Source organism: Struthio camelus, chromosome 18, assembly GCF_040807025.1.
Source record: "Struthio camelus isolate bStrCam1 chromosome 18, bStrCam1.hap1, whole genome shotgun sequence".
Classification (NCBI taxonomy): domain Eukaryota; kingdom Metazoa; phylum Chordata; class Aves; order Struthioniformes; family Struthionidae; genus Struthio; species Struthio camelus.
Window position 1 is genome coordinate 6172068 of NC_090959.1, and position 27651 is coordinate 6199718.

Consider the following 27651-nt stretch of genomic DNA (forward strand, 5'->3'; position numbering starts at 1 on the left):
TCTTCAAAGGGCGTTGGATGAGGCTGTAAATAGTGGAAAATCAAACCTGGACTTCTGAGTTCTGTAAGTGCTTTGCCCCAGATGCTCCTCGTTCTTCCAGTGTAATAGGGGAGTGCTGAGCGAAGCAGGAGCTGCTCAGGCCTAGCAACATCTCCATGTGCTTTGACTTAATTGGAGTGGACTCAGGAGTTTGCTTGTGGCTTGGAAAGGCAATTGGAGAAGTCCTGTTTCTGGTCCACTTCTCAAAGGTCTGTGATCTTTGCAACTTCTGGTGATTTAGGGGAACCTGGTGTAAACAGTAGACTTGGGTTACAGTCTCAGCCTAGCCCAATAAACCTGGGTTACCATCTTGTTCCGGCACAACAAAGAAGGGAGGTGGGGGAGGGGAGAGGAGGGCCAAGGTGTATTTTCACAATGGCCTGTTTAAAACATTATGAGCTCCCTCTCTTCCATCATGAGTCCTAGTTTAAAACTACTGCCCTGGGGCATAAAAATCAACTCCTAACAACTTCCAGTGGGATCACTATTCCATCAGTGTTCCCATCAAATGTTGATTCCATGATTAATATTCACCCTCTTTCTTCGTTAATCATCAGTCTTCATTCATTTTTTGTAACCTCCCGCTGACAGGGGTAGTGTTCGTAGCGCAGCTGGTAGGGAAAAAGGAAAGAGCTGAACTGCTGTACACAAGCTGCAAAGGGAAAAAGCCACCTCACTGCACTGTGTCAGCTCAAAATGATTCCAAAGGATGCCTTTTTTTTTTTTTCCCCTAATAGTAGTCCTACAACCAATGGGGCTGCATTTTCAATAGTGAGATGAGACCTTAAAACAATACCTGATTACTGCTGCACTGTTTTACCTTGACTGTCACTGGACCCAGTAATTTCGAGTAGGATCTACGGTAATGAAGAACAAACTGCCAGAACTCGGCTCATCAAATTAAATCTGTACATGACGTTAAAGACAGTTTCGCAATTAACACTTGCACTATAATTTGTGAATTGGAGATCCACTCCCAGCTTTGCCGTTGTCTTCCTGAATGACCTTGGGCATGAGGACCTCTTCCTTATTGCCCCACCTATAAATTGAGAAGAGTTACTATTTTTTCCTTTGTTCTGTCTCTCTAGGCAGCTGAAATTGTCCATCCTGCAGAAGAGGAACTCCCTGATGTTTGTCTGAGATGCTGTATAAACATGTGAGTCCAGTAAGCACGGGGGTTAATATGTACCCCTTAAAAAGATGGTGCATGTGAATCTACTTCCTAGAAAGCATTCCTGCAATTTCTGTGATCCCTCTCAACTCTAGTAACTTCATACAGCGATGCAGAGGCTGCGTTCCTGGACTTAAGGTGGTTTATCCTTTGAGATGCTTTGTTATGTGTTTTCATTTTTTTGATAGAAATGCTGGATGAGATTCTGTCACTGCCTTATCGTTATGATCATAGTAATATAAGCAACAAAGAAGCATCCAAAAGGGACAGACTTGAGCTATAAAATCTAGATCTTGGCTTGGTTTATCTTGCTCAGACACATCAGAAATTCTGCATGAATGAATATTTAGGACAATGAGTTGAACTGTGAGTCAACAAAGTCAAAATTCACAGGAGAGGCTTGCATGTGAGAGTTGTGTTATACTTTTTTTTCTACTGAGTGCTGGCACGTGTCTAAGCAGGTCCCTCCGTGTGGGTTTGCAGGATGTGCAGCTAATAGCTGTGGGACATGGGCTGCTTGAGGACAGCCAACAGGACTTCCCTGGCAGTCTGGCTTCCCCTCCTTTTCCAAGGGAGGAGGACCTGCTTTGACTTCGACTTTTTCCTATTATTTCCCTTTATTTCATCAGCAGTTTTCTGCCTGTTTCCCGTGAATAGCATACTTTCCACACTGGTATCATGAACAGGCTCAGGAGCTGCACTGGAGGATAGTGTCTTGTTAGAGCATATTTCTCTTTTACTTCAGGTAAGCATGGATAGCCCTTGGTTTGGCCAGCATATTTACTTAACATCCACACTTGAAAAATTCTGGTCCCACATGGCTGCAGATGTTTGCGTATTTCCAGATAGGGCAGCATCGAATGCAACTTTTTGAGGGGGGGGAAAAAAGGAGAAGTTATCGGTTCTCTACAGCTAAGGAAACATATTGCTTGAGTGCAGGTCTTGTACTCATTTGCTTGTTTTCTGCCAACTTTTTTAAGGTAATTCTTTATCATAAAAAAAAAAGGATTATGAGAAATAAAGACTTGTTCTAGTGTAAATTACATCTTCTGCAACACAGATGAATGAAGAAATGATTGACTGTGGTAGAGATCTGATGTCATTTGAGAAAGAGTGATAGAGTCAGGAAGGATAAACAAATAGATAGCAGAATGATAGGTGGGTGCATTGCAGAGTTGACTAAGGGGTCCTGTAACTTTTGCTACTAGAGTGAAAGTACTACTACTGTTGCTACTTATGTAGCAACAAACTACTTCTGTTGCACAAAACTTTGATGTTTTGTGGAAATGTTGTTAGAAGGGCAGAAATAATTTCAAAATGGAGATCCATTGTGGCCATGATATTTTTAAACATTTAAATTATTAACTTTTTCAGCTTCAGTGAAAATGTTCACATTTCAGTAAGCCAAAATTTTGCTAGGATGTCCGTTACTTGTTTTTTCTTTTCTTCTGGGGAGAACTCTCCAAAGCAGCAAAAGTCACTATTTTAAGTTTTTAAAAACACTCTCTTTTCACTTTCCCAATATTTTGGCCCCAACTGGCAGTTCTGCAGGTAGTATTTCATATTTGTCTTCCTGGCTTTTCAAGTCTGTTCTTTCACCAATATCTTTCAAAACTTCAACTTTTTGAAACCCCTTTTGGCATAAGAAGAAATGGGGCAGTAAAAAAAAAAAATTGAAACATTTGGATATCATTTTGTCTGAGGGAAAAGGTAATACCTAGGACAGGATTCACTTCACTGCATTTGATGAAGTAAAAGAAAAGATATGAAACACTCAGTATTCAGAAAAAGAATTTTAAAACTTGATGTCAGAAACTTTACATTATTGGTTGAAAGCATTGAAAAGGAAGTAATTTGGGGTTTGTTTTTTTGTTTGTATAAATATGGGTTTTGTATCTTGTATTTTTTTTTAATTCCTACTTCTCAACTGATTACAGCATCAGATGATCTTCCTCTGGCATCCTTCACTTTCCTGTCAATTTTTTATCTTGATGGTTTCAGTTTTCAAAACCAAGACAGGCAAGTTATCTGATATAACAGATGTTCTAGCACATCTCCAGCTCTCTGTATGATCTTCATGAAACCCTTCCTCTTGCCCAGGACAGTGGGACCTTTCTGCGTGGTGCCGCACGGTCTCCGAGTGCACGCAATCACAGCTTTGGATGTGACAGCTGACATCCAGCCACCCTCCTGCTGGCCAGCGCGCGGGGAGCCCGCGTCACGCGACGTGGCGAGCACCTCACAGCCCTGTAGGAACCAGGACCGTGAATCTCGCTAGAGAAGATAGCTCAACGATGGGCACGGCTTTTTGGCTGACAGGACTTTTTGTTCCTCCTGGCACCCTGGGCCTTCCCAAGAAGGTAGTGCACTGGCTAAAGGGTTACTAGGGAGGAAACATGCTCAAGTCAATAAAAGTGATAAGGGAATTAGTAATGATTTTTGTTGGGTATTTATTTTTGGAGCACTGGGCTGTTCCCCACCAAGCTCCTTAAGAAGGGTGGAAAAAAAAAAAAGCCGGTAAATACTTCCTTATCACCAAGAACTGTGAATACAGAACACAACACATCAATGCTCATCAGGCAAGGGCAAGACCTTTGTGTCAATGTTCATTAATGGAACAAAAGTGCTGTGGTATCCTCCCCGGGGTTGTAAAATCCTCATTGTGCTAATGCAGGAAGGGCCGCTGCCCAAGGGGTCTGGGCGGTCTTAATGGGAAACCTGGAGTAGTGTAAATAGAGCCAGCCCATTCCTTCCTCCTCTCCAATCACGCGTTTTCAGAAAACCCAAATACTGCCTAAATATACTGTCTAAATACCATAGTAGAGGCAATCTGGTTGATCACCTGGCACTTCTTACGCTGCTCCTTGCATGCACGCGGGGCAGCAGGAAGAGGGGACGTAGCCCCACTGCAGATGTGGATCGCAGGGTTTGCGGCAGTGGTGCTTTCGGTGGCAGAACCAAGAAACGCAGAGATGCCAAAGGGCAGCAATCCCACCTAGCTGCCTTCGCAGCCGCAGGCCTGAGCGAGCTGGGGAGTGAGTCAGCAGTGTTTCAGCTACATGGATGCTCCTACTTGGGGCAGAGTGGGCTGACGGCAGGAGTGAGGAACCCCTGAGCAAATTCAGCGTAGCCCGGAGAAAGAGCACGCAACCTGCAGTCACTGCGGTTTCGGGGTACCCATCCTTCTGTCTGGGGCAGAGCATCAGGTTATTTTGCTGCTAAACTGCTTTGATCCCAGGTTGCTGCGAGACTGGGAAGCTCTCGTGTTTATCAACATTAAACAAGAAGCAATAAGCTCTTGGCTGCACCATGAAGAGCTTTCCTTTCCTGGGTAGTAAATCTGCAGTAACGCGCTTTTACAGTTTTATTGAGGGTTATCAAGTGTTTATTCAAAAGGCATTTCCTTGCATTCAAGGCTCTTCTAATTGGGCAGTGAGTGGTAATGTTCTCTCCGGACAGACTATTATTGCTGTGGTAAAATTTGTTGCATCTAGTCGATAGACTGTCCACTCTGTTAATTTGCTGGGTGGAGAGAGGAAGTAGGACCGGCCTGGCATATGGTTTCCAATGAATGGAGTTTGAACTGTGCCTTTTATAGATTCGGTTTCCCACCAAACGCTTGTAACACATCCTGCATCGTCTCGAAAACCACACTAAGACAAGAAAACCTGCGTTAGCAACACATCTCCTGCAAAGAGCTCCTGCGTTGCAGCTGTGCAATGTGCAAGGAGCCACGCTGGCGCCCTTCTTGCATGAGATGGATGAATTTCTGCCCTGCTCTCTAGTCCTCAAATAACAGGAACTCCAGAGGACCCCCTTTGCCCAAGCTGGCTCCCACTGCCTGCCGGCCCCCTGTGGCATGAGCACGGGCTGAGGCTGCCGTCGCAGGAGGGTTTAAACACGATCTCTGTAGTCTGGATTCAAAACAGCAATGTTCAATTAACAGGGTTGTTTGGGATGCAGTCCCTTGCTAGGGACATCTGAAAACCTGCAACAGGAACTGGGGGAAGTGTGTGTGGGATAGGTGACCTCTGAGGTTGGCTTGCGTTTTTTGGAGAAAAGTTCATTTTATGTTTTTTCTGCCTCTACTTTTAGCTGCTGGTTGCTGTCATGGAGAAATCAGAAATGAGGTGGCAAAAAATAAAAAAAAGAGCTGGAGAAGGAGTCACCTAAACTCATTCTCCTATTACAGCAAATCACATTGGCAGTGGTGTGAAGCAGGCTCACGTCCGGGTGAGGTGTGACCTAGCAGTGGCTGCGCCCCGCTCACCTCTGCGGGGATCACGCGCCTCCCCACCGTTGAGGCCGTCCGCGCGTGCAGGGTGTCCCTGCTCCCTCCTCGGAGGGAGGCGGGAGGAGGGCTCAGCCGTGCTGATCCGGCGCGTACCTGGGCAGCTGGTGCGTCTCACGGTGCCTTCATTTTAAAGCTATCCATCATGCTCGGGAGACTGCGTCCAGGCCCTGAATTGCAGAACTGGCACCTTGGGAAGTGTTCAGCTGTGAAAACTGACTTGGTAGGACAGCTTCACTGCGGTTTTTTTTTTTTTTTTTTAAAAAAAAAAAAAAAGCTTCAGCTCTCTTATTTTTAAAAGGCAGGGTAAATGGAAGAGGCTGAGTCGACTCGCAGTGCGTTCAGCAGATCTGTGCGTCTCCTGTGCCGTGGTGAGTCTGACCGAAGTAAAGAGATTTTGCTCAAGTGGGACTGGGCAGACCATTGCACCCGCCAGCTGGCCTGTCTGGAGAGTTGTCCGTCAGCACCGCCTTGGGCTTCAGCCTCCCACTGGTGTGAATGAGGGAAAGGAAGCGCAGACTCCTAGGCCTGAGCTGCAGGCTTTGGGGCTGAGGTTTTGGCTACAGTGGGGTACTACCGTGCCCTCAGACGGGAAGTTTGGGTTCGTCTTTTATTGGACACAGTAGGTCTAATTCCTAAATTGTCTGAATGCAGTGATTTGGGATCTGCACTGCCCATTCAGGTGAGGACATCTTTTTGAGGTACCTGCTGGCTTCAACCTGGTGGTTTGGAAGTGAACTGAAGTTGGATCAAGGAATAGTTGGTGAATTTTCCCAGGTTTTATTCCCTGTGCTTCAATTTGCATCAATTTACTAATTTGCAGGAGGAATGGATTGCATAGCTACAACATGAGGCTTAATTAGTGTGCCAAGTGCTTTGAGATCCTTGACAAAAGGTGAAATAGATGCAGAGAGTTATCTCTCCTCCTCCTCAGAGGCTGTATTTCAGTAATGGTTGAAGTGACCCCTAAAATATAATATTAATTCTGCAAAGCACTTGGGGGTTCTTCTGAATCAAAGGTGCTATGCAAATATAGTCTCACTCTCCCTTTGAGCCATCCAGTCCACCATTAGTGGTGATTCCCATTTAATCAGAATTCAGCCTTCAAATTTTCTGCAAGTCCATAGATAAATAAAGCAGCAGCCGTAGTTGATCATTTATTTATAAATCTATTTATAATCTATGTTTTGCATATTAATCAAAACCACTCCATGTGGCAATTCCTGATTAAGAACCATTTTTATGTCTAGTCTCTCTTGCCCCTAGATAATATGCAAAGAATTAGATTAGAAATAGTTTTTATAAATAAATTATGATAAACTCCTGCTTTATTTATATAGCCAGACAAAGGTGCTGCTCTTTCAAGCACTGGATTTCTTCCTCCTTCCCCTCATACTTCCATCTCCCTGCTGCATGGTAAACTGCATTGGTTGTGGCACTCAAAGTCCTTGCTTTTGGATGGAAAAGCACTGCTTCCCACCTAGGTGAGACAGCCTGAGGCCTCACCCAAGGCTGCCATTGTCAGAAGGAGTTGAGGAGTTCAAGGTGCTTTTTGTGCACACAAAAAATAAATGAACTAAAGTTTATACATTCAGGAAGCATCTTGCAAGGTTTCGGGCTGCGCAGTGTGACCCAACCTGCAGCTGGGAGAGAGAAGGAAAAGCACTGGCAACCAGATGGAGAAAAGCAGCTGTGAAAAATCAGGAACTGTCTGAATCTGCACCTGTGCAACAGGACTAAATGCAAATGGTCAGGCTGCAAATGGGCATAAACTGAGCATAAAACAGGTGTAAATCAAGCCGCCTGTGCTTGGGCAGCATGCCCTGCAGCTGGGGCTGTCGCCTGTTCGTGAGGATGTGGCTGGTGGCGCAAAAGTGTCGCTCTTCAGCTGTGTCCTCATGGCGTGGTCGGGCTGGGCAGCAGATTGTGACCTGGGGACGTTTGGGACCTCTCTGGCACTGGTTGAGAGTAAGGAACCATTGAAAGTCCTGAGTAGGAAGGGTTGAGTCCTTGCTAAACAATGCCTTGATGTCATGTAGGTAATTGGATCAGCAAAATAGTTATTATCTCTAAATGTCTTCTCCTAAGGGCTCTGGTTAGGTCTATTAAAGTGTTTGAATTTGAGAAATAGGTGCTAGCACACTTTCTTGTGGACTATGATTACATGTTGATAATATTGCATGTGTAGCATATTTCATGGGACTACTCAAATGTTTAAATAGTTTTAATTTAATCTAAGGGTTTTTTTTATCTAGGGATTTTGGTTCTGTGCATGTTACCTGTCCTGTAAGCATTTTAGAGCATTACAGAAGGCAAACGTGGTGCTGCAACAAGTTGGCAGGTCTGGAGAGAAGTTGTCAGATAGTGTGAGCTCCTGGAGTCGTGTGTATTTGTGATTTAAACTACGTTTCTAGCCTTAAGGGCTGAATGGAAAAGTTTTAAAACAAAAGCTAAGTACATTTTGAGGACAGGAAGAGAAAGAAACAAAGAAAAAAAAATCCCCAAATTTCCTAGGTCATGATGAAAGAGGTCAGGCATTAGAGTATAACTGGGGCTGGGAGGCTTGGCTTCACTTCCCATTCCTGCCACACGCTTTCTGTGCCACTTTGAACAAGACAACTGTCTTTGTCTCTGTAAAGTGGGAATAATAACCATTTCCTATGTTATGGCAGTGTAAGACATTTACATATTGCAGTGAAAACCATAGTTAATTAAGAGGGAATTTCAGACACAAGTGGATGATTTGGAAGATTTTTACTATGCATCGAAGACCTTCCCAATTAGCAGTGAAATGCAGCAGCCTCTGGAGTGGGATATGACTTGCCCAGTCATCCGAGCTCTCACGCTGTAGGGTAAATGTTTCCTAGAGTTTATGGATAGTTTGTGCAACTGCAGCTTGCCTAAAGAAAACAACTAAATGATTTCTATGTACATGCTTGTAGGCACTGACTTGTAAATACATAGTTTTGAGGTGCATGTTGTATGTTTTGTTTCTGTTTTGTTGCTGTTTTTGAATGCCGAAATTTTTGTGTAGTTACCCCTTTGGGAAGTGGAAGCAATACTGTGATAGCTAGTCAGAATTTAGCAGGTTTCTAATATAGAGGAGCAAATACTTGCCGAGAGTCATTCTTCAATCAGCCTAGAATTCATTTATGCAAAACATTGGAATAGAATAATTCCGGGCAGTAAACTTAGGGTAATAAATTTCGTTTTGAATTATTTGTTCAGCTCTAGCTCAGCCAATGCTGAACTTTTATTTTAAATAGGGGTTGTTTTAGAGGAGTGGCGAAATACTGCAATCTGGGCCTTCCACTCATTACTGCTCTGTTCTTCTGGCTTGCAGCCTTCAGCCATGCTACGTGCAGCAGTGCGGCGTTAGCCCTGCAGTACATGATATTGTGCAGGGCAGAGCGGATAGGCCCAGGAATGCATGCCCTGCTGTGCTTTATCTTGCTTAATGAATCCTGCTCTCTTCAGTAACTTTATTGCCCTCTCTGCATTCCAGCCGCCTTAATTACTTTCTGCTTGGCAGCCAGGATCCTTTTATTTATTTTTTATTTATATTTTTAAATATTACCAGGTTCCCAAACCATCCCTATCCTCAGGCAGAACGTCATAATAATCGAACCACAAACAAGGCGTATGAAGACAAAAGGATGAACTTAAAGTCAACCCTTCTTTCACCTCCAAAAAGAAAGAAGTTTAGAACTGGAGGCTCCGCTATATTTTCCTGTTACCTTTAGAAGAAGGACATGAGACATTTCCACATCTGCTGACTGTGTGCACAAGGCCTGTGGGTGCAGACAAAAGGCCAAAGCTGGAGTCTAAATCAAGGCTTGGTGTGAGATTAAACTGCTTGGTTGTAGTTAGGGCCTTTGGCAATAAGATTTGTCTTGAATTATCCTCTCTTAGTAAAAATGTTTCCCCTCTGTTTTGATTGCTAGGTTGCTTCTTAGTTTACCCGTGATGACAATGTTCTCTTCTCTGCTTTTGTGGCCTAGTTTTTACCACCTAAAGCAAACATTCAAATTCAAAACTCAATTGCACCATTGAACTTCCAAGCCAGCCGAGGCAGGTTTCCTCACCAGGCTCAGGACACTTCTTCGTTTTTTGTACGCGTCTGCAGGAACTTCTAGTTTGTTGGGAACTTCTTGCCAAAGTAGAAACAGTCTTGAGTTTCTGCATGCAAAATGTTAACATAAATAAATAATTACTGTGCTTAACCAGGAGGCTAAGTTAAGTGTGTGCACACAGTATTTATTCACTGTATCCGTATGATAGAAGTGTTCATGCTTTAGGTTCATGACTGCACCTCTGGGTCTTCTGTCCTTCTGCAAAACTTGGCCTTCCTCTGTAATCCTCAGGCAGTGATCCCAATGGCCCATCTGTGTGCTGGATTCTCCCTTGCTCTGTCTGTGCTGTAATAAATGACTTCATGAACTCAGTTCTCTTCTTATGTATTCTAATTCCTTTCCTATTTGCTGCCAAATGTTGAGTTGATGGCTGTGATTCCAGTGGCGTCAGTTGGTGCTTTTTTTTCCTTTTCCTTTTATTGTTAACAATGAGTCTTCGTATTTGGTGGGCTTTACTTTCATAAATCCTTCACTTCCAGTTATGGGAGAAACTTAGCTTCCTGTAAAAAGAAGTAAGCGTCTTCCTCCTTTGTAATCCCTAAGAGAAGGTTGAAAACATGATCCACTGCACTCCAAAAGATTCAAAAAGCAAAAATAAATTCCACCTGTGAAACAATGAATTTGATCGTTAATCTGAAGACCTCGTCCTTCATGATCTCTGAGTACTTGCATGTAATGATGCTGATTTTCTCCACCTCTTTTCTTACCTATCCAAAAATGCCTTTCTTTGTCTCTCTTCTGAAACTCAAGGTATGTAAAATAAAAAAGTAACTTTATATTGGCTATTCAAAAGTTGGATTTGGATGACAGTCAGAGTTTAGAGTTTTTACCCTAGAGGCTGCCTCTTCACAAACTAGGTGGAAAATCCTCGGAGAACAAGCTTTCCTTTGAAAGTAGATGTATTTCCTGAATTTTGTCAGACTGTGTAGTGACCCTAACTGGAAGACTGTTGTATGAGGAGTTAGTGATCTGCACAGCGGGTAACCCATGTAGCACTGGCCTGTGTTGTGCCATGCTGGGCTGCATGCGGAGCCCGGCCTCGAGGCCCGTGCCGTGCTACAGCAACGGAGGAGGCAGCAGGCAGCTGCCATAGGGACCGGTGATTGCACCACCTGCATGCCCTTGTCTTCGTCTTGAAGTGAAGCAGCAAGTGCTCATGTGAACATCCTTCTGCTGGAGAGTAGAAATACTGAATAGAACTGTTCTCTTCTAAGGGAATCCTATAAGAGCTCTGTAGACCAAAATGCTGGGGAAGCTCTCCACATCCAGGACCCACATCCAGGGCATGTGCTGTGCTTTGTCTGGAGATCTCTCCGATGCTGCTCAGCTAGGGGGTCCCAGCATCTGAAGGGTCGTAAAATTATCTGTCATCTTTTTCCTTCTTGTGTTAGCTCCAACAAATGGTATTTTAAGTAATGCCTTATGGAGTCTGAGTGCCTTTCTGAATACTTGGCATGATTTTCACACCACAGGGAGAACACAGGTTGACTTTACTCTGTGTTGGATGGCTTGAATTTATTCTGACTTCCACAAAATAAGGACTTGCGTATCTCAAGCAAAGACCCATCACCCTGTACATTCTACCTAACGTTGTGTTAACTACAGCCCGAGTCAACGAGCTGCAGTGAGATTTGCTTTTGCTGGGCAGAAGGTAAAGGCTGGATTCATTCACCATTGCCCAGGGGCATACCAGTGCTTTTTCCATTTCTGTTTAGTTGTTTCCTGCATACTAGAGGCAAATCTAGGGCTGTTTTCTGGCAAGTATATGTGGAACTGAAACGGGTAATGCTGGCAGGGATGTAGTGTACGTTGCTATTAAATAAAAGGGTTGGATTACTTACAAAGGAGGGGGGAAATGGCATTCATCATTTGCTGCTCTCTTGGGCACTCCCAGTTGTTGCCCCTGAGCTTCAGACAGAGACTAAACCAGTTGTAACACTCGCGTCGTACCAGTTAGTGAGCCTGGTGCTGCGGCTTGGTCGCTTCTGGGCTATCTGCCTTACTAAACTGTCTTTTCTGTTTTTAACTTCTGCAGAGGAAAAAGTGAGGCTTGGAAACTGCACGTGGGAGTTAATCTAAAAATGCTATTTAGGTACTTTCTTAAGGCCTTTAAAGGGTGTAAAACACCTAGTAATTACTTCAGCCATGGTCTTCTGAAGATCCTGCATAACAGGCAAGAACATCAAAACTGGTGGGAAACAGAAGGGAAGAGAACAAGAAGTTCCCCGGTGAGAGTCTGTAGTTATTTGACTCTGGAACGTGCTAGTCTTCCATTAAATTAGGATATTATTCTTTGTAGGTGAATTTGCCTCTGGAGTGATCATGATTTATCGCTGTGCTTCATTTGTTGATTGGTAAATGGAGAAAACCAGGTGCTGGGCCAGAGGGGGAGGAAATGTGCTGTTCCCCTAACGCATCCCAACCTTCCCGATACACCAGAAGAGGTCGATTCTGCACCGGCGGCTGTGGGAGACGGGTGCTGGTTTGGAGCAGCTCCCCGGGGGCTGCTCTTGCCCAGTGCCCTGGTCCTGGCTGCCTCCCCTGCACTGCTTGGGAGCCTGAGGGTCCCGTAACTTGGCCTCCCGTGTCCTGGAGAGCCCCATCTTGAAGGGAGGCTGCGCTCCCAGCATATTGATACTATAACATTCCTGCATAGGGACAAAATGCAGGAAACTTGATAGGGCGTTTGAAAGCCCTTCTCTGAAACGCTTTACAGGGTCAAAAATGTGGCTGCCAGGAAGTGACCCAACAGCCTGGGTATTCATGAAGGACCGCTCACGGCACTGCAGTGGGAGAGCCAGGTTCACGTGTCTGCGGCCGCGATCATTTGCCTAATGGAAGTAATGGACTAAAAAGCAGATAGGATGCATTTTTCTTTTGCAACGACCTTGTAGCTAAGCTACTCTTGGGTTACGCTCTAAGCGATTCTGGATTTAAGCGAACATAAGATGTGCGAACAGTGAATTTTCAGCTGTTTGTAGCAAGGTCCAACAGTTTTTTGTCATTTTGTTATGCTACAGATGTGAGATGTTAGACATATGACATGTACTGGTGTGTATGCAAATAGCACAGGACTGAGCACTGCAGGGAAAACTCCCTAAAACGCTATTTTTTGTGTGTAAAGGGCTATCTGGTGCCTCGTGACACAGGTGCAGGAAATATAAGAGCTGACCCTAAGGAGTGAATGCCACAAGCATATTTGCAGAAGTGTCTGCTTTTCTGGTATATCATAACTGACTCGGCTCCAGCTCTCGGGGTTGCGATCTGAATCGAGTCCCGTGGACAGCAGGGGAAGGTGGTCGGAGTGAGCCCTTTCTGACAGAAATGGCATGGCTAATTCTTAAGCTATCCCTGCCCCAGCAGAGATGTGAGAGAAGGGAAGACGTAGCAAGATATTTTTGGGTGGGATATGCCTTCAGTTTAAGTATCTTTCTCTAGAGTCACCTCGACCTTTCTTCACTTCTACCGTCAACAGAGAAAGGCAGGACCTGCTCTGCACAGGGCAAAGCCAGCCCCAAACTGAACTCGGGGCCGCTCAGCCGTACTCCATCCAAGGCCACAGAGAGGCCAGGGGCAGCAGAGGGTCGGCGCCCTCGGTTTGTGCCCTGCGTTCGGACAGGCACCCCTTGAACGGAGGCAGACGGAGAACCCATTGAAGGCTATTACAGGTGTTTTGTTTGGTTTTTTTTAAGCTACCACAGGAGATTCTTGCAGTAGCACTGAAAAAGCAAAGCAAGCCCACAAGCTGCCTGCTGTTTACTGCCAACGGCTCTTGATTACTTCAGCTAATTTCAGGGGCTGGAAACATTGTTGACAATGTGATTTCTGAAACACGGGAAGTGTTATTCGGTCGCGCAATCTGTACGGCGTCTTGTGTCAGGAGTTTCGCTGCTCTCACTTGCAGCAACTTTCCGCGCTCTATCATCATCTCCCAGAACTAATTACCTCAAACTGATGAAAGCAGATTTTTAAAAAGTAACACACTTTTAGTTATTTGCAGGGCTTTTCAGGTTGCTTATGGAGTTGCTTTAGTATGCGCCATTGCGTTGCGTGCTCACCTACGTCAAAGATAGGAACAGGGCCATAGCGAGACGTGTTGGAGGCTGGGGCCAAGGAGGGAAGGATCGTGTAGGCAGCAAAATTACTGCCGACGTTGCCCCTGCCTTGCTGGGGTTCGCCCAGCTCTCTGCGATCTTTGCATCTCCCCGCCAGCTGCTTGCTGCAGCTATGGCCTTTTTTTACTTTTGCCCTGCTTGGAAATAGCGTCCGGCTGCGTCGCTGCTCGTCTCCCCCACCAAAATGGAACGAGGCTCCTGAGAGGGGCTCCACGAAAAAGGGCCTGGCCTTGCTCTAGCGTCGGCTCGTGCACAATTTCCGTGACTCTAATGGGTGCCGTGGTTTAAGTTAATCAGTCCTCGTGCAGGATCTCTGTGTTAGCAAGGGTTGAACTACTCTTGAACTTTAGAGCGTTCAGCTAAATGAGTTGGGGTTGGGGGTAGGGGGATGGAGGAACAACAGCCAGTATCTAATTTCAGAAAAAAAAATCACAAATGTAGTCATTTTGGTAAGATGTTTATTGGTAAGTACATATGCCATTTTACATGAATTCTTGCTTCTTGCTGGGGCGCTATTTAGGCTGAGCTCATAGTGGTGCTCACTAGGGCAAGTTCTGCAGCAGCTTCCTTGCTGCAGAGCTTCCTTGCTGCAAAACTTGAATTTTCAGATCCCTCCTTTTGAAGAAAAGTTATGGAATGTAAAGTGATGAGGTGCTGTCTGCCTGAGAGGGTAAACAGCAGCATTTGCTCACTCCTATTGGATGTTAATCCTGAAGACTACTAATATCCGTTTATGCCCCATGATTAATTTTGTTTCAGTGGTTTGTTTCTGGGTAAAATGATTCACAGCTATCCTATCTGTCTGGCATGTCTAGAGGAGCAGTGTTTTTTACTTTCACTTGAACGCTATGGAAAGGCGTCCTTTCTTCATCCTCACCTAGTTTAAATTATTATTTTTTACTAATACTCTTAAAACTATTTTTGTTTAATACGGAAGCATTTCCAATTACTATTGACAATTTAACGAAGGAGGAAACCAAGACACAGGTATAGGAGTAGTTTGTTTATTTTGGCTCAGTCACCCAAAGATAAACAATGTCTAGAGTAAAAACCAGTTTCACACAAGTCAGGCCTTTCTAAGAGGAACTATATGAAGCTGTGATGAGCAGTGGTCACATCATCTTCTTCTGTCTGACATCAGGGAACAGTTTGCTTCGGTCCTGGGGGTTCTTCCCTTCCCCTGTGTCTTCAGTACAAATTTTCCCTCTCTTTTTCCCTTTTTCGCATCATCTTGCACTCGCCACACCTGGGATTTGCTTCCACTCGGCCAACGCTTTTAAAGGCACCCTCGGTATCAAAACAAATTTTACATGTGGAGAACAGATCTCTGGGTTATCTTACAAAAGGAATCTCTGCTGGCAGCTTTCATCATCCTTTTTTTTTTTTTTTAATGGTTCACGCAGAAAATAAGTGGCACTTTTAGTGTCCATTAACTCTCACTTAACTAATGCTAAATAGCACTTGAGCACCTATGGACACGCTTGTGAGAGCCATGTTAATACCAGACGAATTCATTAGAAGTGGGACTATTACTTCCAATGCAAAATGAATTCATAATGATGGGAAGTGTAAAATAAAGGCTTACCAAAAAATAATTGGTAGTACGTTAAGTATACAACAGAATGACACTCCAGCTTTTGCAAACACGAGTGAAATCCCCGTGATGAAGGGTGATGCAAGAGAGGGCTGAACTGGAGCGAGTTCATCATATAAACCATGGAAATTCATCCCCTACCTATGACCTGCAGTGAGGGAGGAAAAGAAATTAACACACCCCTTTCCCTGCTTAAAGGATTTTTATAAATATTATGAATCACATAAAAAGTTTCCATTGAATTTCAGGATTTCCCTTTCTCCTTTAACAGTAAAAGGCTTCTTTTGTTTCTCTTTTTTTTCAGATGCTGCAAAGGACCAAGACATGAGCGGAACAGGATTCAGAGACGATGCCCGGGCTTTGGGAGGTGCTGTCCCTTGGTGCCATCCAAGGCCCCCTCCAGGGACCCTCCCCTGGCGCAAGGGGGACCTGGTGCAGCACCCGTCAAGTTTTGCTGCTTCTTGTCACCAGTGATTCAACTTGCCAGCTCTGCTCTTCAAGGGCTGCAGCTCTTGCTGCAGCTGAACCTTTTCCTGTCCTTTGCAGATGGCACGTGTCCCCGTTATCCCAGCCTGCCAGTTACCCCAGTAAAATGTTCCAAAAACCCAGTATAGCAAAATACAGCAAATAGCATTAAAAAGGTTTTGCAAACGGGGTAACTCCTCCTGGTCACAATAAGCAGATGACTATTTTATCCTCGTCGCAATAGGGCTGTTGGGTCCAGCCCGAGACCGGGATTATACAGGCAAGTACGGAGAGGGTCCCTGCCCTGCAGAGCTCACTCCCCCTTCTCGTGCCCAGAATTGGTGCAGCGGGGAAGGTGGCCCTTATCTTTCTACAGCACCTGAGGGATGTCGGTCATCTCCCGTCTACCCTGAGCAGACCTAGATACGTTGCTTTGCTCAGCTCCCCACTACCCTAACGTACAGAGGCGAAACCCTGCCGTGGCTCCGTGCCGCAGAGATCTTTTTGCCATCGAACCTCCTGTTGCTCCCGGAGGGCTCCTCTTCTTTGAGGGTTCCTTTTTTTCCCCCCTTTTTTCCTTTCTGCTGTTGCTCACGTTTTTCCCCCTCACGTTAACTGTACAGATGTACTGGGGGCCACGTGCTTTGCCACATCACAAAGGAAACCACAGGACTTGAGATCAGAAGCGCTGCCAGATGTATCTGCCTGGCAGAACAGCACGCCGGGGTCGCGCCGGAGGCTGCCGGCCGGGCCGCCTGCCTGCCTGAAACCCCGTGGGGGCACCACCTGCCTTCAGAAAAGGGGGCTGCAGGAGAAACGAGCTCAGTGCAGACACATCGTAAGATTTGGGGGTTCTTTTTGTTCGTTCTAGTGGTTTTTTTCCTTTAGTAAATGCACTCATTGCCGTGATTCTTTAAGGTCAGGGCCGCCTGTCTTTACTTAGGCTGAGCAGTATCTTATTTCCTGACAAGCCCTTTGTCTCCTGGTGTACGTTGCAATTTTGAGTCCAGAATCCAGACTTTCAGGACTCTGCCTTCTTGGGAAAAAAAGTGTTGTTTTTTGTATGGGTTGTGTTGTTCTTATGTATTTCATTTTGGTGCATCAGTAAAAGTTACTAAAGACAAGGTTTTTAGAGTGGTTGTTTTCTTCAAGTAGCAACGCAGGTTGTACTTTGTCTCCTTTAGCAGGCTTGAAGCCACATCTCTCCAAACAGCCTGCAAGGGATGCTTTCTCTTGTGTGCTTCTAGAGGCGGCAGACAAACATAGTTGGTTTCACTTTTAGGACTCTTGCTTATTTATCTTTTCCCTCTTTGGATAGGTGACTTAAGATTTAGTTTTTTGCTGGAGGAAACAGTTCCCACTGACTTCTCCCAGCAAGAAAGACACCATGTTAATTTGTATTTCTGAGACAACATTTCTAACCTATTGCTGTCCACATGGGGGAGGGAGAGGGAGGAAAGCTCCTATGCTATTTCTATTTCTATCCCCCGAGCGAAATACAAAGGGAAAAGCCAGCCACTACATACATCCAGCTGTGGTCTCTGAATCCTGCTTCTATTCTTTTATCCATTTTCCTTCATTAAATGTGGTTTGTGATCAAGAGGTACACGAAATTAAATCAGGAACAAAAAAAAAATTCCCTTCTACCATGGTGCTATAGATCTGGACTGCTACTCTGGTGAAAGAAAAAATCTCCATTAAAATAACCCTTGGGGTAAAATTTTTAAAGCACTTAAGTGACTCAGGAACTTAAGTCCTGTGTTTTTGGTTGTTTTTTTTTTTTTTCAGAAGTGAGTTATACATTTATGATGCCTGAACATATTCATTTTAGAGCCTGTTTGGACCCCTCTGCTGTTGCTGAGTGAGTAGGAACGACCACCCTAGAGAAATCAGTGGCATACAGAGGTATTGGCTCCCAGAAACAGCATAGGTGCATGTGTGTAATGCTGTATCTTCATCAGCCCAGCAGTAGCCTAGGGCCGGCTTTCTCTTTGGCTCAGGATCCAGCTTGCCCAGGCTCAGCTGGACAGCATCCTGTTTAAATGTTATAGATGAATACCAAGTGCCTAGGAAATCCCTGATATGGGATTAAAAGTTCTGTGGCACTTTAGGCACCCTCAAAATTTGTACCCTTCACCCTCTTAAGAGTGATGGCTTTGACTTTAATTATTCTTGACTGATGTTTCCATTGAGCAGAGCATAATTCCAAATTTTCTAATCTGAAAGTAAATGCGAGTTGCTGGTGGCAAATGGATTTGCAAATCTATTTGATGCATGCAAATACAGGACGTGGATATCAATTCCAATTGTTCAAGAAACACTTTTTCAGTCCATCCAAAATAATTTAAAATCAATGTAATATTTCACTAGTCAAAAAAGTGAGGAATAAATTTCATGACTTATTTTAAAATAGTTTACAAGTCTTTCATATTTTCCAGGTCAGTGAAATATTGGTAATACGAGATTTGTATTTTGACTGTTTTTGGAAAAATCCACTGCTGTCTTTTGCTACTGGACAATGGATAAATGAAGATCAATTCCCTATCACCCCTCTCAGTCATGTAATCTGTGATCTACAGAGTTTTCCTCCCATAAAAGAAAAAGGAAAGCATGAGGGAGAATCCTCTGCAAGACACAGATAGAGAAAATGATTTCCTTTTCTTGCTGAAAATGGTGCCTGTGGGAATTCTATGGCGTGTATTTAATGGTGTTGCCGATCTTCCCGTAATTTCACTTGAGCCTTTGTACGAATCAGTGATGAGGTATTTTATCTTTCATTCAGAATCTGTAACCTTGTGTATTCTTAAAGAATAAAAAACTCTTCATTTTCATCTTCACACGTAAGCCTTAAAGAATGCTGCAATCTCACTGTAGAGCTTTCCTTTCCTGTGCTCCTTAAAAAAACACATTTAGGAAAAGAAAACTAACTGTTTGACAGTATGCACAGGAAAAAAAAAAATCCAAAATCATCACAGACCACAGGAGCAACTTTGGTGCTATTTTTACCTTTACAGCAGAAAGAGTTTGTAGTGAACAGTGTTGCTTCTCCATCTGATTACTACCCAAGGAAGCATTGGGACTTGCAGCTCATGTTGCCTATTTTGCACCTTGGCCAGTTCAGGATGGGCACTTACAGCTGTGTTCCACAGCCTCTAAGGGCATGGGCAACCACCCTGCACCACCGCTTCCCCTCGCACCCCACCTTTGCTGACTGCCTGGTTTCTGCTAAGTGGAGCCCCTTGTTAAGGGCTTTCTCTCAACCTGCTGTTCTGCAGCTACCTCTGAACTGGGCAACGAGGAGCAGCTGAAACCATTTTGTAAATGAGTGTTTCCTGTCCCAGCTCTCTCTCCTGGCTCCTAGGTGGAGTGGTGTGCTGGTTAAGCTTTTTCTCAGTTATTCTGTCCTGGGGTAAGTAATATCTTCTTTATTACTAACAAAAGGAAGGAGTTATTTATGGGTAGGTCATGCAAAATGTTGTTGCAATCTCTGCTGAGTTCCCGTTTGGCCTCTCTGGCTGTCCAACGCCAGGACAGATGCCTCTGCGCGTGCCAGCCCCAGGGAACTCAGGACGAGCCTCTCGGTTGCTTTTCAGCACTTTGTCCTCTGACGTTGCCGGTGCAAAAGAGACTGAAGTGAAGAACTGGGATAGCAGTGCTGAAATGCCAAGCTGGCGTATTTTATCAGCACAAAATACGTTGAAAACCAACAAAAGAGGAAAGCAACAATTCACCTTGTTGTAGATTTACACCCCCACCCCCCCCATTTTTTTCTGTGAGCAGGGGACCAGCAGGAAGCACTGCTGCAGTTGAGTCTTGCTCTGTGTGGGCTGTGGGCTTGGACCCGATTACAAGGGATGGCTGTGAGCTGAATGTAGCTTGTTTCAACTGTTACTGCTTTAAGTGCTCCTGGCTGAATTTCGGTTACTTGCCAGTATAATTTGTCTGCCAGAGAGGCATTTGTTTGTGAGCTTACTCAGCCTCTCCCATGGTAGGAGAAAAGGCTGGGGTTGTCGCTCTTTGGGGATTTCCCTGGGGAGTTTTGGCATGTAACGGATTTAATTACTTAGTTAAGAGAGTTTCTTGGGTTCACCGATGCAGGCTAGAAACTGCAAAAGACAGAGAAAGTGAGACAAGGGGTGTGAGAGAGTGAATAAAAAGGAAAGAAACTGTGATCTCTCCCAGATGTTAAAGACATTTCTGTGCAGCTGAACAAAGGTGCTGTCTGTCCAATATCATTTTTATTCCAAACCTTCAATATTGCAGCTGACGGCAGAAAATGTGCAGTAAAACATGGGGAGGCCACTGGGTAATATCCACTGTAAAGTGTTAATTGCCTATTGAGGCTGTAAACTATGTCAATATGCCTGGATCCGAGTTATTGACAGACTCCTATTTATTCCAGCCTCACAAAGCTGGGCTCTTTAGAACTGGGCTCTAATCAGTCATGCTTTACTGATCCCACCAAGAAGCACCAGTCAATAAATGCGCTTGCCGTCTTAACCCTTTGAAGTTTGTAAAATTACAAGTAGGATTGATAACATTGATTTGGGGAGAACTCCTGACTCCTTTGGAAATAAAAGCTGCCTGTGGGAAATAACACCTGCTCTAGACGGATGGTCGCTCGGGGTACGTGGGGCTGAGCTTAGGTTAGGCCCGCAAAGGAGCCTGAGTTGTCCTGCCAGCACCTGAGGTCTGCCCTGAAGGAAAGAGCTGGCCTGAGGTTGAATCTTGACCCTCTGCAGCGATAGAGGATGGCAGTGGCTAACACCATTAGTATTGCATTTATTAAAATTCTGACATTGGTGGCATATTGCTTCTGATTATGTAACACTGTGCTGCTGCAAGAGGCATAGGGCTAAAGCCATTAAGCATCCCACTGTGTTGCTTGCAAGAGAAGGAGTATTATCCCATATTCGCTTGCCTTAAACTGTTACCGAGTCTTGTCTTAAACCGAGTGTTGGTGTACAGCGGCTGTTGCGTTCACCCCTGCGGCAGTGGTCGCGTTTGAGGTGTTGCATGAAGCATCAAACAAAGGGCCAAACTCTGCTCTCTGAGGCTTGTGCAGGGCATGCCTTTCCCTGCCAAGTGAGGAGTCTGAAAGCTTCAGAGATGCAGTCTGACTTGCAGTGTGCTGTGAGATGCAAGATGCTCACTGACGCGAGGGTGAGATTTTATTGGTAGACTCGGTGGAGATATTTCTCCTTCGAGTCACCCCTTCCAAACTGATGGAGTTTCCCTTAAAATACAGGATCATTTTCTGTTCCTCTTTAGACCCCAGCACTACCTGGAAAAAAGAGGAGTTTTTAGCAAACTTCTAACACTATGCAGTTCCTGGTGTGAGTAGAAAGAGTGTTAGCTGGTCCAGGCTTTGTGAGACGCAGTGATTACCATGAGCAACTAATATGGCCTTTGCTGTTGTTTTTATTTAAATGTGGTGTTTGCCTGTACTTGGTGCTAAGTGGCATTTTAATAATACTGATTAATTTGTGCTTGCTGAACTAATGTGCATCTAGGTTTTTAAGCAGGGAGGTTAGAGTCAGGTTAACGGCTTATTCTGCTCTCTCCTACAGAGTAATGCAAATCCGTCTGTCAGAACGTAGCCAAACACCTTGCTATTTGTGGAGGGACAGATGCAACTAAAATCCCAATTTTGTGCCTGAAAACATACACTTGCCAGGTAACTTTCAGGGGTCTGTTCTGGAAATGATACTGACTGCGTATTGCCTACAGTACCAGTGCCTAGTGATACCGTACAATCGCACGCTATTTATGGCAAATAGACACGCTTGCAGATCAGGCTATTATGCATTTATATGTCAAAGAACCTGTGATTTAAGCAGGCCACAGAGTTGGGTCTAGTTTACTGTCTAGGTGAAATAAGCAGCTCTTTTAAATACATACAGTATGCAAAACAACACTTAAATTAACCACTCCTAAGCTGCAAAAGAAAATAAGAGATTAATTCTCCCCCCTCCAGCTCTTTCCAGCCCGTTTTCTTTCAGTAAGTCTATATAGATTTTAATATAACTTAAACTTTTTCAGAGTGGTGGATTTAGGAGGATTTTGACTAGATCCTTCTGTCGGTATCGAACAGCTCGAACTTGGTGACTGGAGGTGTTGCAGTCCATGGCTTGTGGAGGAAGCGGGCTGCTGTTGTGCAGAAACCCGTCAGTAGATTTGTTAATTGTTCCATGGGGAAAACAGATCGGTTCTTGCACACCCCACTGAAAGGTATGGGTGCGTTTTGGGGGAACGGGTGCAGGTTCTCTTCCAGAAGTAGAGAGACAGCAGCTCTTCTTGATTCAAAGACTGCTGACTGTAACATAAAGCTCAAATTAAGAAGGTGAGAGCAATATTGCTAGAATAGTGGGTTTCTTTATCCCACTTGTGTTGCACTTCAAAACGCGTGAGGTTTTTGTTGTCATTGCAAAAGAGAAAGATCCAGGTTAATGGTAAACGCAGCTAAATGAAAAGCTTTACATGTAATGCAAGCAAAATGCATAAAACTACTCAGACTTGCCAGCAACCAGCCACAGGTCAAAAAACTCCAGGACTGTTGGGTGTTTTGTTGCTTGCTGTCATGGTCAGCGTGGTGTGTAGATTGTATTTTGCTCCATCATTCACAGCTGCTCGTGCTGATTGGCACAAAGTGCATTTAAATTGAAATAGCCCTCAATTCACTGTACTTTCCTCTGGTGCCAAAAGCAAGAGTGCCAATAAGAAGAAACTTGGGGGGGAAGAAAAGCTCTAAGTTGCAGGAGCAGGGATAAGCATGCATGGCTTTTGCATATCCTTCCCATATTTGTTGGAGAGGAATTCAGCTGCAGTTTAAGAAGCTGTCGGCTTTTTCTGTGCTGTATTGTCTGTGTGGAGCGACCACTAGAGAGCAGACTTAACCTAGTAACAAGAGCTAATTAGTTCTTGGCCTCTTCATTTCCTCCTCTTCCCCCATCCCCCCTCCCCTTTAATATATAGGTAGAGGGGATGTAGATGGTTCTTAGCTTTGCCTCCAACGCTGTGCAATCTTAGGCCTAATTAAAACGCCACAGACGGCCTGAACCCCACATTAAAATTTGATGAGGAATTGATCAGCCAAGCAAACAGGAAATTTAGCTGTGTGAGTGAAGGTAATGTTTGCTCAAATGTGTAATGAGGTCCATGGGGAATATTTATGGGGACCTTAGTGACGGCTTCAGCACTTCCTTCTCCTTGAAGTCATCTTACCTGCCTGCCCTCTCCTTCACGAGGCCGTAGGCACCAGGTAATCGAGAGCTGCTGTGGCCAGAGGTGGGCAGGGTGTGGAAGATGAATTCTGTTTGGTTAAGACAGTACCATTTAATGCTTTGCAAGAGGAGTTGGGGAACTGCAACGCAACTCTTTTGTGGCTTTGTCCTTGCCTTTAATACAAGGAAACGCTGGTGTAATGTAATCACTGGTGGAACTCCTTGCAGCACGTTCTCAAACTAAATAGCTTGCTTAAAGAGAGTCAAGCGCTGTGTTACAGCTGATGTCGGCCTCATCTGCATAGGCTTTAGGATAAGCTATCAAGGCTGTCCGCGCATAGGTTTTTGGAGACAAGGTGGTATGCTGTCAGAGAGGTGGGGAGCAGTGTTTTCCTCAGCAGATTTTACCTATTTCTAATAATTGGCCAATATAAAGTACAAATACTTTCCATATGTGGCAAACAGATAAGTTTACCTGCTTCTTATTTAACACCATTCTGTTCAAGGTAAACCAGCACACGTGAGCCTGAACTCTTAGAGTGAGCTTAGATTGGTAGATGATGTCACCCTCAAACCTATATCCACGAGTCACTTTTACTGAAAAATCACCAAAGCCTTGTCTCTGGCAGCAGTTCAGCCTAACTCTGGAATCTTTTCCTCTTTTTGCAGAGCATTTAGCAGAGCTCACCCACACTCGTGAGCCCCAAAGCACAGCAAATCTGCTGGTACCAGCTCTTAAACTTCCCCTTGTTTCCTTGCTGTGCCCCTTACAGCTACTTCCAGTTTTGACTGCCTATGGTTAGAGGTGAGACTGATATCTAGAAGAGCTCTGTCTTAAGGAAAAAGAAGCCACGTGGATAACAGGTCCAAGCCCTGTGATATAATAGAGGAGAGATAGCCCATTTGGTGTAAACAGGGTGAGAGTAATACCCAGCGTGAACCCTACAGATGAGAGTAGACGCGCTGGTAATTTGGGACTGCGGTTCCTGCCACTGCACGGGCTGTTGCTTTGTTCTGCAATGGCACTACAAATATCTTTTAACAGCAGTGCTGTTTACAGCAGTGCTATGTATTGTTGTGACTGAGTACAGTGTGAGAAGTTAGCAGAGCCATAGCGTTTGTATTATTTGCAATAAAAAAACGGGGAGGCTTAGTGAATTTAAAGTGCGTATAGAACAACGGAACAGCACTGACACTGGGCAACTCTACATCTTTCAAGTATTGTAGCAGCAACAGTGATGAGATGTGTAAGAGAAGCAACTGTTTTTACTTTTCCTCTGAAAATATTGAGGGGAGAGATTTTGGAATACCTAGCTATATTCATTCTTAAATAATTACTGAAAGCTGCAGTAGCATAATGTCTAATCTAAGGTTTTTATAATAGGCCAAGGAAACAGGGTTCCCAGTCTTGTGCTTGGTGGCTTTGAATAACATGTTTATCTTAGATATCTAGGTTACAGTTTACAATAGCATCTTGGACTGTTTTTGAGGAGGACTGTAACAGCAGTGTCAGCACACTGACTCGCTGTCTTGTTACTGCGTGCTAGTGTCTGCATGCTGCCGCACAAAGCCATGGGGACACCTACCCTGGTAAAGCGTCTGTATGGTACTCCATTAGGCTATTTAAACATGCATTTACAAGTCTAAGACTCGCCAAAACCAGCTGAATTGAATTCTTGTCTGCACTGGATCGGAAAATGTTTAAACGAAGGACCTGGCAGGGCATACCACTTGGGCTACAACCCACCTCCTGTGGAGGCTCAGGCCGCTCAGCCTGGTTTGGTTGCATAGGAAGAAGTGTTATGGAAAAAGCTAGAATATGACCTTGAAGCTGAATCCAATTACATATATTGCAGTTGTAAGTCACTTGTTTACATCCAGCTTAATGTCTATTACTGAGCAGACTGCTTTCAACCTTGCCGGCACGACATTCGACTTACAAGATGAAGATTTGAATCAAATATTAAAACTTCAGGGATTGTCCATAGATCTTATTTGGTGTTCTTCCATCACGCTAATTACCAGGATTGTTCAGAGACCCTGGGAGGGGACACCAGATTGTATGAGCATACATTAAATAACCAAGCAGTGAAAGCACTGATCCACAAAAGCGGGGTAATTCATGGTGTAGGACAGTCTACTGGGATTCTTCTCTCTTGAGTTTATTCATCTAGCCCTTGTTCAGTGGGAGCATTGCTAAAAAGGGCCAAGGGGTCCTGTAAAGTGCCAGCAGTTCTGACCTGGCTCTCAATCCAGAATCAAGAGGCGTATGCTTTAATCGCAAGAATATCTGCGTGCAGGCTGGCTGGCTGGCTGCCTGTTGACGTAGGCCTGTATAAGCAAGAGTTTTCTCCGAAAGAGTTTTGCCCTGAATAACTCCTATTTTGCTTTAATGACAATTGTCTTGTCACTGCTTACACTGGCCTTTGAAGAAGCAGAACAGCAGGAGCTGGACAAAATCAGATGTGCAGGAGGGTCACAGTGCATTCAGGAATCCACGGCCAAAGCCTTGCATCTTCGTGTGGTTCTGTTCTGTGAAAACTGGGAGCTCAAAACCTTGTATTGGAAAGGAGTATCTTGAGGCTACAGAGGGTCAGAAGTACTGTTATTTACCATCGAAATTTTTAGTTGATTTACAACGTCTTTTTCTATACCAGCTTTCAAAGCAAATACTTCTTACCTTGTAGGTATAGCTGGCATTCTTTTCATGTATTGTCTTGCTTTCTGTACGCTAAAATGCAATTTGACCATTTAAACAAGTGAGTCAGGCTTCTCCATAACAGTAACTTCCTCCTGTGATTTTTTTTTTTTTTTTTTTTGCAGCTCCGGTTTCTGTCATCTGTTAACTTTATTAGCAAAGAAATTATGTTACCACCTAGATCTTTAACAGAATGCTGAATAGGGTTGGACCAAAACCCAATCTCGGTGCCGTTGCTGTACTCCCCAGTAGCTCTCCAGTAACAGCTACAGTCTGCAATCAGTCACTGAACCACTTATTTAATCCATTCAGTGTGTAGACTGCAAGGCTTTAAGTAAGAATTTAGGTACAGTTGAGTCAGAAATATTGGAGAAGTTCAAGTCCACTTTATTATCACAGCTGCCTCTATCAATCAGACCTGTAATCCTGCCAGAAAAAAATAAGTGTGGTTTGTTTAAACCAATTTTCCATGAAACATCACAATTGCAGTTCTAGTCTGCAATTCTTTGTTAATAGTTCATGAATAAATCTTTTATTATTTTGCCAATTATTAAGCCTAGGCTAGCTGGTCCTCAGTGCTCTGGAGTCATCCCTAACTCTTTTTTTTTTTTTTGTTTAGGTTGAAAGTACATTGGTAATCCTGCAAATTCTGGCATTTACGAGGCTATTTTCCATGATGTACTAAAAAAATTAACAGTCCACCAGTTTCTTTAAAACTCTTTGGTCTATGTTATCTTGATCTGATGATTAAAAAAGATTTTTTTTTTAACCTTTGACAGGCAGCCAAAAGTAACGAGGGCAACTTAGTTGCTTGATCACAAGTAGTATAACCAAGCCAAGTTGTCCCACAACTCTGTGTTAAACTCCCTAATCTAGCTATCGTGTATGGGGGATGTATATATTGATATCTTTTGCTTCAAATATTGACCAAAAGTATCTGTGAAACATTTCTGCCTTTTTTATGTTATCTGTGGTTTTACCATCTGCATTTAGCAATGGATATATGCTGGTATATAGGTTTTTTTTGAAAAATACATCGCTTCTTGTTAGTTATTGTCTGTTGATATTCTATTTATTCCATTAGCTCCCTCTTAATGTCTTTTTTTAAACTTGCCACTTGTATTAATTGCCACATTTTCATGTTTTATGGAATATCTTGCTGCTTTGTGTGTGTAGTGGTGTGTTTTTTTTTTTTTTTTTTTTTTAATATTGCTTTCTACGTCTTTCAAGCCAGTTATTACTGCTTGTGGAATTACGGCTTCTTCAGCATCCGCTAGGATGTCCCTGAACAACTTACAGTTTCCACGGATGCTTTTCACGTTAAACTTGATGCTCCCCATCAGTTATGCTGACAAACCTTTTAGGCATAGGGAATAGTCCTTTCTTAAGGACCTACATTTGAAAGATGTTATAAGAAATATACGATACAGTAGTTATATTAGTGACTGTTCTCCCGGCTTTAATCCTGCAGGGCGCCGTGAGCTGCAGACCCCTGAAAACACTGGTAACTTCCTGGGCTTGTAAAGCTCCCGTTGGTTTTCAGATACTTCTGTCTCCGTAAGTTTGTTTGAAGGATCTGCCCCTAACAAAGAACCTGTGTCAAAGGAAAGGTTTAATGTCGAAGTAATGTGATCAAGCGCTAAGTTGCCTTCACCAACAATTAAGCGTAACAGCACCTAATGGCAGGCTGGGAAGGATCAGCCCGAGGGCAGCTTCTGCCGCTCTGCGGCATCGCTGTCTAACTTAATAAACTTTTCATGCACAAAGTTTCAATTAAAGGGAACACGTTTTGTATTTAAAATCAAACCAGGCACGCGTTCTCGATGGGCCTGTGGCTGCCTCCGTTACGAGGCCCCTTAGGCAGGGCCGCGGCCGGGCCGTTGAGGGCCCTCTTGAAAACCGGGCCTAAGGCAGCGGAAGCG

At 44.2% G+C, this 27651-nt stretch overlaps 1 long non-coding RNA gene across 4 annotated transcripts in view; it reads left to right on the forward strand.

Annotated features, from left to right (window-relative positions):
* The window catches only part of LOC138061547 (uncharacterized), a 37354-nt gene extending 20420 nt beyond the window's left edge, over nucleotides 1-16934 (forward strand). The window contains exons 2-5 of one of the 4 annotated variants that reach the window (XR_011135367.1): nucleotides 1128-1348; nucleotides 1843-1955; nucleotides 3311-3570; nucleotides 15648-16924. This is a non-coding gene — a long non-coding RNA (uncharacterized lncRNA). Of the gene's footprint in view, nucleotides 1-1127; nucleotides 1349-1842; nucleotides 1956-3147; nucleotides 3230-3310; nucleotides 3642-15647 lie in introns of those variants that run through there. The other 3 variants (XR_011135368.1, XR_011135369.1, XR_011135370.1) reach the window with 3 other exon arrangements.
* Nucleotides 16935-27651: the final 10717 nt, after the last annotated feature.